At 31.9% G+C, this 11,076-nt stretch overlaps 2 non-coding genes across 2 annotated transcripts; both read left to right on the plus strand.

Annotated features, from left to right (window-relative positions):
- The first annotated feature begins 795 nt into the window (after nucleotides 1-795).
- On the plus strand, nucleotides 796-974 carry LOC127012200 (5.8S ribosomal RNA). The gene has a single exon (XR_007765722.1). It is a non-coding gene; the product is annotated as a 5.8S ribosomal RNA (ribosomal RNA).
- Nucleotides 975-1,376: 402 nt separating this feature from the next.
- LOC127012188 (large subunit ribosomal RNA) lies at nucleotides 1,377-5,347 on the plus strand. Its single transcript, XR_007765714.1, has one exon. It is a non-coding gene; the product is annotated as a large subunit ribosomal RNA (ribosomal RNA).
- Nucleotides 5,348-11,076: the final 5,729 nt, after the last annotated feature.

The raw sequence follows: 11,076 nt of genomic DNA on the forward strand, positions 1-11,076 counted from the left end.
AATGCAAATATTAAAATTATATATTGTATTTAATACATATGAGAGAAATAATAAGCAGCCAAAGCAAACAAATAAAAATTCGAACAAGCAAATCGAATTATTAAAATAATAATATTAAATTATTATTGTATATCCTTACCGTTAATAAAATATTTGTTTATATTATAATAAATACATTATAGTAATACAAATAAAATATGAATTGCCAAAATGTATATGATCTAATATAGATCAAATGAAATTTCGAACAAGCAAATCGAAATAATGCAAATATTAAAATTATATATTGTATTTAATACATATGAGAGAAATAATAAGCAGCCAAAACAAACAAATAAAAATTCGAACAAGCAAATCGAATTATTAAAATAATAATATTAAATTATTATTGTATATAAACACAATTAAAATACTGTGTGTATATGGACCATAATATACACGCGTTGCGATATGTATTGTTCATCTCAGTTATGCGCATACATTGGATAATGCAACAACCTAAAATGTACAATGTTGTACCTGGTTTTATACAGGTTAATGTTTTATATAAATTTCAATTTATATCGCTAAAAAAGTATTAATATATATATATATATATATTTATTTACAATAAATGCAATTTAAAAAGAAATACTTTGATATATATTGGTTATATAAAACTAAGACATTTCGCAGCATTCGTTTTAGGTATAAAAATAAATTTATTGAAGGAATTGATATATGCCAGTAAAATGGTGTATTTTTAATTTCTTTCAATAAAAACATATTTGACAAAATTAAGAAACCAATTTATAAAACTCTAAGCGGTGGATCACTCGGCTCATGGGTCGATGAAGAACGCAGCAAACTGTGCGTCATCGTGTGAACTGCAGGACACATGAACATCGACATTTTGAACGCATATCGCAGTCCATGCTGTTATGTACTTTAATTAATTTTATAGTGCTGCTTGGACTACATATGGTTGAGGGTTGTAAGACTATGCTAATTAAGTTGCTTATACAAATTTTATAATGAAATTTTATAAGCATATGGTATATTATTGGATAATAATAATTTAATTATTTTATTCATAATATTAAAAAATATATGAAAAACATTATCTCACATTAGTAAATAATTTGAATGTGAAAAACGAAGAGAAATATTTTCTTTTTCAATCAAATGATACTGAGAAATGTCTAGCATAAAAATTTATCTAGAATTGTCTCTTATTAATGATTAGAAAATAGAAAACCGTTGACAATATTATTGTTCTTCGTTGATTCGTTAAATCAAACAAATGCCATTTATATACAGATATTATTAATATAACGAATTTAATAAAATGTTTTATCATTATATATAAAGAATTAATTGCATATAAAAGTTATACACAACCTCAACTCATATGGGACTACCCCCTGAATTTAAGCATATTAATTAGGGGAGGAAAAGAAACTAACAAGGATTTTCTTAGTAGCGGCGAGCGAAAAGAAATCAGTTCAGCACTAAGTCACTTTGTCTATATGGCAAATGTGAGATGCAGTGTATGGAGCGTCAATATTCTAGTATGAGAAATTAACGATTTAAGTCCTTCTTAAATGAGGCCATTTACCCATAGAGGGTGCCAGGCCCGTATAACGTTAATGATTACTAGATGATGTTTCCAAAGAGTCGTGTTGCTTGATAGTGCAGCACTAAGTGGGTGGTAAACTCCATCTAAAACTAAATATAACCATGAGACCGATAGTAAACAAGTACCGTGAGGGAAAGTTGAAAAGAACTCTGAATAGAGAGTTAAACAGTACGTGAAACTGCTTAGAGGTTAAGCCCGATGAACCTGAATATCCGTTATGGAAAATTCATCATTAGAATTGTAATATTTAAACAATATTATGATAATAGTGTGCATTTTTTCCATATAAGGACATTGTAATCTATTAGCATACCAAATTTATCATAAAATATAACTTATAGTTTATTCAAATTAATTTGCTTGCATTTTAACACAGAATAAATGTTATTAATTTGATAAAGTGCTGATAGATTTATATGAATACAGTGCGTTAATTTTTCGGAATTATATAATGGCATAATTATCATTGATTTTTGTGTTTATTATATGCACTTGTAGGATTAACAATGCGAAAGATTCAGGATACCTTCGGGACCCGTCTTGAAACACGGACCAAGGAGTCTAACATATGTGCAAGTTATTGGGATATAAACCTAATAGCGTAATTAACTTGACTAATAATGGGATTAGTTTTTTAACTATTTATAGCTAATTAACACAATCCCGGGGCGTTCTATATAGTTATGTATAATGATATTTATATTATTTATGCCTCTAACTGGAACGTACCTTGAGCATATATGCTGTGACCCGAAAGATGGTGAACTATACTTGATCAGGTTGAAGTCAGGGGAAACCCTGATGGAAGACCGAAACAGTTCTGACGTGCAAATCGATTGTCAGAATTGAGTATAGGGGCGAAAGACCAATCGAACCATCTAGTAGCTGGTTCCTTCCGAAGTTTCCCTCAGGATAGCTGGTGCATTTTAATATTATATAAAATAATCTTATCTGGTAAAGCGAATGATTAGAGGCCTTAGGGTCGAAACGATCTTAACCTATTCTCAAACTTTAAATGGGTAAGAACCTTAACTTTCTTGATATGAAGTTCAAGGTTATGATATAATGTGCCCAGTGGGCCACTTTTGGTAAGCAGAACTGGCGCTGTGGGATGAACCAAACGTAATGTTACGGTGCCCAAATTAACAACTCATGCAGATACCATGAAAGGCGTTGGTTGCTTAAAACAGCAGGACGGTGATCATGGAAGTCGAAATCCGCTAAGGAGTGTGTAACAACTCACCTGCCGAAGCAACTAGCCCTTAAAATGGATGGCGCTTAAGTTGTATACCTATACATTACCGCTAAAGTAGATGATTTATATTACTTGTAATATAAATTTTGAAACTTTAGTGAGTAGGAAGGTACAATGGTATGCGTAGAAGTGTTTGGCGTAAGCCTGCATGGAGCTGCCATTGGTACAGATCTTGGTGGTAGTAGCAAATAATCGAATGAGACCTTGGAGGACTGAAGTGGAGAAGGGTTTCGTGTGAACAGTGGTTGATCACGAGTTAGTCGGTCCTAAGTTCAAGGCGAAAGCCGAAAATTTTCAAGTAAAATACAAATGCCAAACAAATATATATATTATATAAAATCTAGCTAAATTAATATACTTGAATAATTTTGAACGAAAGGGAATACGGTTCCAATTCCGTAACCTGTTGAGTATCCGTTTGTTATTAAATATGGGCCTCGTGCTCATCCTGGCAACAGGAACGACCATAAAGAAGCCGTCGAGAGATATCGGAAGAGTTTTCTTTTCTGTTTTATAGCCGTACTACCATGGAAGTCTTTCGCAGAGAGATATGGTAGATGGGCTAGAAGAGCATGACATATACTGTTGTGTCGATATTTTCTCCTCGGACCTTGAAAATTTATGGTGGGGACACGCAAACTTCTCAACAGGCCGTACCAATATCCGCAGCTGGTCTCCAAGGTGAAGAGTCTCTAGTCGATAGAATAATGTAGGTAAGGGAAGTCGGCAAATTAGATCCGTAACTTCGGGATAAGGATTGGCTCTGAAGATTGAGATAGTCGGGCTTGATTGGGAAACAATAACATGGTTTATGTGCTCGTTCTGGGTAAATAGAGTTTCTAGCATTTATGTTAGTTACTTGTTCCCCGGATAGTTTAGTTACGTAGCCAATTGTGGAACTTTCTTGCTAAAATTTTTAAGAATACTAATTGGGTTAAACCAATTAGTTCTTATTAATTATAACGATTATCAATTAACAATCAATTCAGAACTGGCACGGACTTGGGGAATCCGACTGTCTAATTAAAACAAAGCATTGTGATGGCCCTAGCGGGTGTTGACACAATGTGATTTCTGCCCAGTGCTCTGAATGTCAAAGTGAAGAAATTCAAGTAAGCGCGGGTCAACGGCGGGAGTAACTATGACTCTCTTAAGGTAGCCAAATGCCTCGTCATCTAATTAGTGACGCGCATGAATGGATTAACGAGATTCCTACTGTCCCTATCTACTATCTAGCGAAACCACAGCCAAGGGAACGGGCTTGGAATAATTAGCGGGGAAAGAAGACCCTTTTGAGCTTGACTCTAATCTGGCAGTGTAAGGAGACATAAGAGGTGTAGAATAAGTGGGAGATATTAGACCTCGGTTTGGTATCGCCAATGAAATACCACTACTCTTATTGTTTCCTTACTTACTTGATTAAATGGAACGTGTATCATTTCCTAGCCATTATACGGATATATTTATTATATCTTATGGTATTGGGTTTTGATGCAAGCTTCTTGATCAAAGTATCACGAGTTTGTTATATAATCGCAAACAAATTCTTTAATAAAACGGTGCATTTATGTATTTTTGATTTGAAAATTTGGTATAACTCCAATTACTCAGGTATGATCCAATTCAAGGACATTGCCAGGTAGGGAGTTTGACTGGGGCGGTACATCTCTCAAATAATAACGGAGGTGTCCCAAGGCCAGCTCAGTGCGGACAGAAACCACACATAGAGCAAAAGGGCAAATGCTGACTTGATCTCGGTGTTCAGTACACACAGGGACAGCAAAAGCTCGGCCTATCGATCCTTTTGGTTTAAAGAGTTTTTAACAAGAGGTGTCAGAAAAGTTACCATAGGGATAACTGGCTTGTGGCGGCCAAGCGTTCATAGCGACGTCGCTTTTTGATCCTTCGATGTCGGCTCTTCCTATCATTGTGAAGCAAAATTCACCAAGCGTTGGATTGTTCACCCATGCAAGGGAACGTGAGCTGGGTTTAGACCGTCGTGAGACAGGTTAGTTTTACCCTACTAATGACAAAACGTTGTTGCGACAGCATTCCTGCGTAGTACGAGAGGAACCGCAGGTACGGACCAATGGCACAATACTTGTTCGAGCGAACAGTGGTATGACGCTACGTCCGTTGGATTATGCCTGAACGCCTCTAAGGTCGTATCCGTGCTGGACTGCAATGATAAATAAGGGGCAATTTGCATTGTATGGCTTCTAAACCATTTAAAGTTTATAATTTACTTTTTAAACGACAATGGATGTGATGCCAATGTAATTTGTAACATAGTAAATTGGGAGGATCTTTGATCACCTGATGCCGCGCTAGTTACATATAAAAGCATTATTTAATACAATGACAAAGCCTAGAATCAATTGTAAACGACTTTTGTAACAGGCAAGGTGTTGTAAGTGGTTGAGCAGCTGCCATACTGCGATCCACTGAAGCTTATCCTTTGCTTGATGATTCGATAATAAAATTGCATAATTTATTTGTTGTGTTGAACTTCTTATATAAAGTTCAACCAACAATCTATTTGTATGCATTGATTGTTTGCTTGGCTTTGTGGCGAATTTTTAATCCTTTATATATTACATTCCTAAGGTCTAGATTTTCAAGTAAGAGACCAATTTGATTAACATATCAATATAAGTACAACTCGACCATCTAATAATAACAATATGAATCGTCATCTTATTAGTGACGCGAAGATTGGCAAACATATAATATAAAAATATTCCTAAGGTCTAGATTTTCAAGTAAGAGACCAATTTGATTAACATATCAATATAAGTACAACTCGACCATCTAATAATAACAATATGAATCGTCATCTTTTTAGTGACGCGAAGATTGGCAAACATATAATATAAAAATATTCCTAAGGTCTAGATTTTCAAGTAAGAGACCAATTTGATTAACATATCAATATAAGTACAACTCGACCATCTAATAATAACAATATGAATCGTCATCTTATTAGTGACGCGAAGATTGGCAAACATATAATATAAAAATATTCCTAAGGTCTAGATTTTCAAGTAAGAGACCAATTTGATTAACATATCAATATAAGTACAACTCGACCATCTAATAATAATATGAATCGTCATCTTATTAGTGACGCGAAGATTGGCAAACATATAATATAAAAATATTCCTAAGGTCTAGATTTTCAAGTAAGAGACCAATTTGATTAACATATCAATATAAGTACAACTCGACCATCTAATAATAATATGAATCGTCATCTTATTAGTGACGCGAAGATTGGCAAACATATAATATAAAAATATTCCTAAGGTCTAGATTTTCAAGTAAGAGACCAATTTGATTAACATATCAATATAAGTACAACTCGACCATCTAATAATAACAATATGAATCGTCATCTTTTTAGTGACGCGAAGATTGGCAAACATATAATATAAAAATATTCCTAAGGTCTAGAATCTTAAGCAATAGACCAATTCAACTAAGAGTTGACATATAAAAATATGTTCCTTTTAATGTTAGCAAAATTTTATCGTCACATACTGTTAGTGACGCGAACGTTTTTTTCTCCATGTTTATATGAATGTTTATTCAAAGGTAGAAAGGCAGGATCGTTATTTTATAAGTGAAGCGATAAAAAAATATTATGCAATAGGACATCTATTTATAAATATTTTTAAGTCTTAGAAATTCAAGTAAAGAGATTCAAGAAATTCATTCAACTTAGAGCGCACATATAATTAAAACTATTCCTGAGGTTTAGAAACCAAATTAAATAAAGAGGACATATAAACGTATGTGGTATTTTGATGGTAGTAAAAATGTATCGCGATATTATTAGTGACGCGACCAATTTTTATACTCTTTGCTCCATGTGCAAATATATCTAGTGTTTAGATAGTCAATTAAAAATGACAATTTTAACTAAAAGACTTAAAAAAGTGTTTGTCAAACTTATAATTTTGTCAATACTATATAAAACGCCAATCATATCCTTATAAAAGTAAATACGGTATATGGTTATAAATACAAAACCATATATAAATAAAAAAATGAAATCGTATGTATATGGCTTATAGGTATAATACCTATAAGGCATAATAATGTATAATATTAGCAAATATACATATAAAAGTGCATAAATTGTATAGATATGGCATAAAGAAGGCATTTATGAGAATAGCTAGTAGAATTTGCCCATACACTACTAGCGAAATGAGATATTTATACCTAGTGAGGGCGGCACTAGTACTATAAATTGTGGCAAAATAAATCTTATGCAAATGCATAGGATTTTGTCAATACCGTACAAAAAACTAAGTAAAACGTATGGATATTGAAAAATAAATGGATTATATTCATAAAATACGAATATTTCTTGCATTCTCTTGTTATACGAGAGAATATCATACGGAGCGGGCAGCCCCTAGTATAGTAAGCAGTCGAATGGGAGACAGCGTGTCCAAAAACACCTATAGGGAGGTGGTCGTTGGCGGACCTCTCCTCGTATTGGTCAAACTTATGATTTTGTCAATACTATATAAAACGCCAATCATATCCATATAAAAGTGAATACAGTATATGGATATGAATAAAAAACCATACATAAATAAAAAAAAATATGTATAAAAAATTATACATATATTTATATTAAGCAATCGTATGGATGTGGCTTATAGGTATAATACCTATAAGGCATAATAATGTATAATATAGCAAATATACATATAAAAGTGCATGAATTGTATAGATATGGCATATAAGTGACATATTTATGAGAATAGCTAGTAGAATTTGCCCATACACTACTAGCGAAATGAGATATTTATACCTAGTGAGGGCGGCACTAGTACTATAAATTGTGGCAAAATAAATCTTATGCAAATGCATAGGATTTTGTCAATACCGTACAAAAAACTAAGTAAAACGTATGGATATTGAAAAATAAATGGATTATATTCATAAAATACGAATATTTCTTGCATTCTCTTGTTATATGAGAGAATATCATACGGAGCGGGTAGCCCCTAGTATAGTAAGCAGTCGAATGGGAGACAGCGTGTCCAAAAACACCTATAGGGAGGTGGTCGTTGGCGGACCTCTCCTCGTATTGGTCAAACTTATGATTTTGTCAATACTATATAAAACGCCAATCATATCCATATAAAAGTGAATACAGTATATGGATATGAATAAAAAACCATACATAAATAAAAAAAAATATGTATAAAAAATTATACATATATTTATATTAAGCAATCGTATGGATGTGGCTTATAGGTATAATACCTATAAGGCATAATAATGTATAATATAGCAAATATACATATAAAAGTGCATGAATTGTATAGATATGGCATATAAGTGACATATTTATGAGAATAGCTAGTAGAATTTGCCCATACACTACTAGCGAAATGAGATATTTATACCTAGTGAGGGCGGCACTAGTACTATAAATTGTGGCAAAATAAATCTTATGCAAATGCATAGGATTTTGTCAATACCGTACAAAAAACTAAGTAAAACGTATGGATATTGAAAAATAAATGGATTATATTCATAAAATACGAATATTTCTTGCATTCTCTTGTTATATGAGAGAATATCATACGGAGCGGGTAGCCCCTAGTATAGTAAGCAGTCGAATGGGAGACAGCGTGTCCAAAAACACCTATAGGGAGGTGGTCGTTGGCGGACCTCTCCTCGTATTGGTCAAACTTATGATTTTGTCAATACTATATAAAACGCCAATCATATCCATATAAAATTGAATACAGTATATGGATATGAATAAAAAACCATACAAAAATAAAAAAAAAATATGTATAAAAAATTATACATATATTTATATTAAGCAATCGTATGGATGTGGCTTATAGGTATAATACCTATAAGGCATAATAATGTATAATATAGCAAATATACATATAAAAGTGCATGAATTGTATAGATATGGCATATAAGTGACATATTTATGAGAATAGCTAGTAGAATTTCCCCATACACTACTAGCGAAATGAGATATTTATACCTAGTGAGGGCGGCACTAGTACTATAAATTGTGGCAAAATAAATCTTATGCAAATGCATAGGATTTTGTCAATACCGTACAAAAAACTAAGTAAAACGTATGGATATTGAAAAATAAATGGATTATATTCATAAAATACGAATATTTCTTGCATTCTCTTGTTATATGAGAGAATATCATACGGAGCGGGTAGCCCCTAGTATAGTAAGCAGTCGAATGGGAGACAGCGTGTCCAAAAACACCTATAGGGAGGTGGTCGTTGGCGGACCTCTCCTCGTATTGGTCAAACTTATGATTTTGTCAATACTATATAAAACGCCAATCATATCCATATAAAAGTGAATACAGTATATGGATATGAATAAAAAACCATACATAAATAAAAAAAAAATATGTATAAAAAATTATACATATATTTATATTAAGCAATCGTATGGATGTGGCTTATAGGTATAATACCTATAAGGCATAATAATGTATAATATAGCAAATATACATATAAAAGTGCATGAATTGTATATATATGGCATATAAGTGACATATTTATGAGAATAGCTAGTAGAATTTGCCCATACACTACTAGCGAAATGAGATATTTATACCTAGTGAGGGCGGCACTAGTACTATAAATTGTGGCAAAATAAATCTTATGCAAATGCATAGGATTTTGTCAATACCATACATAAACCGTATGGATATTGAGAAGTTAATAGATTACATCTATAATATGAGAAGTATTTTAGTATTCTTATTAAATAAGAGAATACTATAAGGGTGAGTGGCAAAGAGAATTGAATATACCCGAATGGGAGACAGCGTGTCCAAAAACTACTATAGGTGGTGTGGCAAATATGAGGAAGGCAATATATCCATATAATGAAAATAAAAGTGCGTTTTCTTATTATATAAGAGAACACTATATGGGTGAGTGGCAAAGTAAATTGAATATACCCGAATGGGAGACAGCGTGTCCAAAAACTACTATAGGTGGTGTGGCAAATATGAGGAAGGCAATATATCCATATAATGAAAATAAAAGTGCGTTTTCTTATTATATAAGAGAACACTATATGGGTGAGTGGCAAAGTAAATTGAATATACCCGAATGGGAGACAGCGTGTCCAAAAACTACTATAGGTGGTGTGGCAAATATGAGGAAGGCAATATATCCATATAATGAATATAAAAGTGCGTTGTCTTATTATATAAGAGAACACTATATGGGTGAGTGGCAAAGTAAATTGAATATACCCGAATGGGAGACAGCGTGTCCAAAAACTACTATAGGATGGTCAATGGGCCGGCCGTCTGCTATTGACATATGTCAGTAGAGAAGATATTATCCGTCAAATTTGTTTCTTTATTCATTTATTTGAATACGAGACTTGGCTCCGCGGTTAATATTTTAAGCCCAAAGATAATAACGTTGAAACAAAGGCCAAGTTTCTATTGTACATAGAATAACAAATTGTTTCCGAATTTTATCGTTAATTTTAGGAGGTAGGCTAACATGATTTATATTATATGTGTATTATTAAATAATAATAGTACATAAAAGTCTACCAAAGAAATATAAAAATGTAATTATGAATACATTTTCAATATTAATATCAACTTATATTGTTGATAATAAAAAATAGCTATTAAGAGAGTTATTTAAGAAATTATATAATATATAATAAAGAGTATATATATAAATAATATATAAGTATATATTATTTAAGAAATAAATATAGTAGTAATAATTATATATATACACTCGGTTCTATTTTATATATTACCAGAGACTTATATGGATATATATAGATAAATTTTAAATTTATCGTCAAAATACAAATGATTAACTCAATATCTTATATTGGTTAAACAAAAATTGTACATGTGTGGATACAATATATTATGTATGTCGAACAAAAATGATATTTTAGAATGAAATGTGCATATATAAAGAAAATATATGAAAAATAAATATTGTGTTTATAAAGAATATGATTCTTTTTGACATCAATAAAAACTTGTTATTATTAGTGGCGAAACAAGTATAAATTGGAAAACAAACGTATACGAATGCTATATAAAAATGGCCGTATTCGATAGAAATAAAATCTATAACAACATATATATTGCTAATTTCTATTCAAAAAATATGAATGAAATATGAATAAAAACATT

The sequence above is a fragment of the Drosophila biarmipes genome, unplaced genomic scaffold, assembly GCF_025231255.1.
Source record: "Drosophila biarmipes strain raj3 unplaced genomic scaffold, RU_DBia_V1.1 ptg000026l, whole genome shotgun sequence".
In the NCBI taxonomy this organism is placed as follows: domain Eukaryota; kingdom Metazoa; phylum Arthropoda; class Insecta; order Diptera; family Drosophilidae; genus Drosophila; species Drosophila biarmipes.